The sequence below is a fragment of the Scardinius erythrophthalmus genome, assembly GCF_964197995.2.
Source record: "Scardinius erythrophthalmus genome assembly, chromosome: 6".
Lineage (NCBI taxonomy): Eukaryota > Metazoa > Chordata > Actinopteri > Cypriniformes > Leuciscidae > Scardinius > Scardinius erythrophthalmus.
In genome coordinates, this window is record NC_138226.1 from 527,501 (window position 1) to 532,500 (window position 5,000).

The following is a 5,000-nucleotide window of genomic DNA, read 5'->3' on the forward strand; positions in this document are numbered from 1 at the left end:
TGAGCAGAAGAGACTCTTTATAAAAAAGCATAATTATTGCAAACTTTTGACCAGCAGTGAAAATAACTCTGTATAATTATGACCATTTGGACACTCAAGTTATACTTAAAGTGTCTGAATGTCTAAATAACAAGCACTTCAAAATAAATGTCACTTGTCTTGATTTTTTATTTAATGAAAAGACATTTTAGTGTTTTTATTGTGCAAACGCGTCTGTGTTTACTTCGATCTGTTGAGTGTTTTCTCCGTGTGTTGCTCTGGAAAGCATTTGTCCACGTCACAGCAAATGGACACTTGCATTCAGAAGTTTGGTTTGTTGTGATGAGGCTTATGCTAGACTATGATCCAAACTGTGGAGAGCAAATGTGTGTGTGTGTGTGTGTGTGTGTGTGTGTGTGTGTGTGTGTGTGTGTGTGTGTGAGTCCTGAGCAGCTTTAGGGGTGTGTGTGTGTGTGTGTGTGTGTGTGTGTGTGTGTGTGTGTGTGTGTGTGTGTCCCGAGCAGCTGTAAGGGTGTGAGAGTGTGTGTGTGTTCACACCTTCAGCACTGCAGACACAGTCATTCACACACACACACACACACACACACACACACACACACACACACACACACACACACACACACACACAGGACTGCTTTAAACAGCTTTGTGCCTTCTGCATTTAATTCAATTCACATTTATTTGTATAGCGCTTTTCACAATATCGTTTCAAAGCAGCTTTACAGAAAATGCATTTACTATGTGAAGCAATATTTGCAGATTTTAAAGTAACCCAAAAAAAACAACATTTTCAGACATACTACCAGCCAAACGTCTCTTCTGCTAACCATCTGCATTCATTTAAAAAAAAAAAAACGTAATAATTGTGAAATACTATTATAATGTAAATCATCTGTTCTCTATGTGAATATATAGTAAAGTGTAATTTATTCCTGTGATCAAAGCTGAATGTTCAGCATCATTACTCCAGTCTTCAGTGTCACATGATCCTTCAGGAATCACTCTAATATGATGATCTGATGATCAAGAAACATTTATGATTATTATCAGTGTTGAAAACAGTTATTTACATTTTTATTTCAGGATTCTTTGATGAATAGAAAGTTCAAAAGAACTGCACTGATCAGAAATATAATCTTTTGTAACATTAAACACTACCGTTCAAAAGTTTTGTTACAAAATGTTACAAAAGATTATATTACAAATAAATGCTGTTCTTTTGAACTTTCTATTCATAAAATAAAATTCAGCTTTGATCACAGGAATAAATTACACTTTACTATATATTCACATAGAAAACAGATGATTTACACTGGAATAATATTTCAAAATTTTACAATATTTAATAAATGTAAATAAAATGTGTTGATGAACAGAAGAAATGTCCTTCAAAAATCTTAATAAATCCAATTTTTTGACCGGTAGTGTGCAGGAATGTTACACTCACTCAATGTTACACACACTCAATGTTACACTCACTCAATGTTACACACACTCAATGTTATACACTCAATGTTACACTCACTCAATGTTACACTCACTCAATGTTACACTCACTCAGTGTTACACACACTCAATGTTACACTCACTCAATGTTACTCACACTCAATGTTACACTCACTCAGTGTTACACACACTCAATGTTATACACACTCAATGTTACACTCACTCAATGTTACACACACTCAATGTTACTCACTCAATGTTACACACACTTAATGTTACACTCACTCAATGTTACACTCACTCAATGTTACACACACTCAATGTTACACACACTCAATGTTACACTCACTCAATGTTACACACACTCAGTGTTACACTCACTCAATGTTACACTCACTCAATGTTACTCACTCAGTGTTACACACACTCAATGATATACACACTCAATGTTACACACACTCAATGTTACACACACTTAATGTTACACTCACTCAATGTTACACACACTTAATGTTACACTCACTCAATGTTACACTCACTCAATGTTACACACACTCAGTGTTACACTCACTCAATGTTACACACACTTAATGTTACACTCACTCAATGTTACACACACTCAATGTTATACACACTCAATGTTACACTCACTCAATGTTACTCACACTCAATGTTACACTCACTCAGTGTTACACACACTCAATGTTATACACACTCAATGTTACACTCACTCAATGTTACACACACTCAATGTTACTCACTCAATGTTACACACACTTAATGTTACACTCACTCAATGTTACACTCACTCAATGTTACACACACTCAATGTTACACTCACTCAATGTTACACACACTCAATGTTACACTCACTCAATGTTACACACACTCAGTGTTACACTCACTCAATGTTACACTCACTCAGTGTTACTCACTCAGTGTTACACACACTCAATGTTATACACACTCAATGTTACACACACTCAATGTTACACACACTTAATGTTACACTCACTCAATGTTACACACACTTAATGTTACACTCACTCAATGTTACACTCACTCAATGTTACACACACTCAGTGTTACACTCACTCAATGTTACACACACTTAATGTTACACTCACTCAATGTTACACTCACTCAATGTTACACTCACTCAATGTTACACTCACTCAATGTTACACACACTCAATGTTATACTCACTCAATGTTACACACACTTAATGTTACACACACTTAATGTTACACTCACTCAATGTTACACACACTCAATGTTATACTCACTCAATGTTAAACTCACTTAATGTTACACTCACTCAATGTTACACTCACTCAATGTTACACTCACTCAATGTTACACACACTTAATGTTACACTCACTCAATGTTACACTCACTCAATGTTACACACACTCAATGTTATACTCACTCAATGTTACACACACTTAATGTTACACTCACTCAATGTTACACACACTCAATGTTATACTCACTCAATGTTACACTCACTCAATGTTACACTCACTCAATGTTATACTCACTCAATGTTATACTCACTTAATGTTATACTCACTCAATGTTACACACACTCAATGTTACACACACTCAATGTTACACACACTCAATGTTACACTCACTCAATGTTACACTCACTCAATGTTACACTCACTTAATGTTACACTCACTCAATGTTACACTCACTCAATGTTACACTCACTCAATGTTACACACACTCAATGTTACACTCACTCAATGTTACACTCACTCAATGTTACACACACTCAATGTTACACTCACTCAATGTTACACTCACTCAATGTTACACACACTTAATGTTATACTCACTCAATGTTATACTCACTCAATGTTACACACACTCAATGTTACACACACTCAATGTTACACTCACTCAATGTTACACTCACTCAATGTTACACACACTCAATATTACACTCACTCAATGTTACACTCACTCAATGTTACACACACTTAATGTTACACTCACTCAATGTTATACTCACTCAATGTTACACACACTCAATGTTACACACACTTAATGTTACACACACTCAATGTTACACTCACTCACTCACTCACTCACTCACTCAATGTTACACTCACTCAATGTTACACTCACTCAATGTTACACACACTTAATGTTACACTCACTCAATGTTACACACACTCAATGTTATACTCACTCAATGTTACACTCACTCAATGTTACACTCACTCAATGTTACACACACTCAATGTTATACTCACTCAATGTTACACACACTCAGTGTTACACTCACTCAATGTTACACACACTCAATGTTACACACACTCAATGTTATACTCACTCAATGTTACACACACTTAATGTTACACTCACTCAATGTTACACTCACTCAATGTTACACACACTCAATGTTACACTCACTCAATGTTACACTCACTCAATTTTACACACACTCAATGTTACACACACTCAATGTTACACTCACTCAGTGTTACACTCACTCAATGTTACACTCACTCAATGTTACACACACTCAATGTTACACACACTTAATGTTACACTCACTCAATGTTACACTCACTCAATGTTACACACACTCAAGCCAATTCAAAATGCTTCTCCCAGTGTTGAACTAAATATTTAGCGAATAGATTGTGACGTCTATAGCGCTTCTGTAGCTCCGCCCCTTCTGTAGCCCCACCCCGTCTGTAGCTCCGCCCCTTCTGTAGCCCCACCACGTCTGTAGCTCCGCCCCTTCTGTAGCTCCATCCCTTCTGTGTTCGGCCTTCCGGTTTGTATTTTCCACAGCGTGACAGGAATATCTTACGGATTTATGAATGAACCGCTCGTTTTAAAGTCTTCCCGTTCGACTGACGTGTGTTACGACATCCGCTTCAAACTCTGCAAAACCACGATACCTTTCTCTGTGTGAACTCTACAATAACCCATCTGTGGAAATGAGCATCTCAAAGCAGACCTGATTTATTCAGTAGATATTTCAAGCTTGTTTACATCAAAGATGCACACAATACCAGAGTTTTAGTCGCTTTCTATAATTATGTGCCTGAGATGTTCCTCTGAAACACAGCTGATTAACTGTCTGGATTCTGGATTCTGCAGATGAACTGGCAAGAAACACTAGTTTACTCGTCGTCAAAGTGAAGTGAGAGTTTGAGAGCTAATGAAATGGCAGTGAGCTCTTCCTGTGGGACGTGGAGATGTTTTTCCTCTTCATCCGACGGCAAGAATAAAACACCAGGACGACACATATGCCGATAATAATTATAAATCTGCAGAAGCCAGAGTTGGAGCATCATATCTCTGGCTCGACAAGATTTGCTAAGCAAAGACCAATTACAGTAATGAAATGCATGACATTTTTTTTCATTATTTAATGCAAAATTAATGAGTCTATTAGGATAGACTTGAATTATACACACATTCTCAGTAATTGTCTCTCGGTGGACTAATAAGCGCGGGAGCAGAACACAGATGTATGATGTGATTCGCTCGAAGCCCGACGGCATTACGGAACTGAGGCTGACATC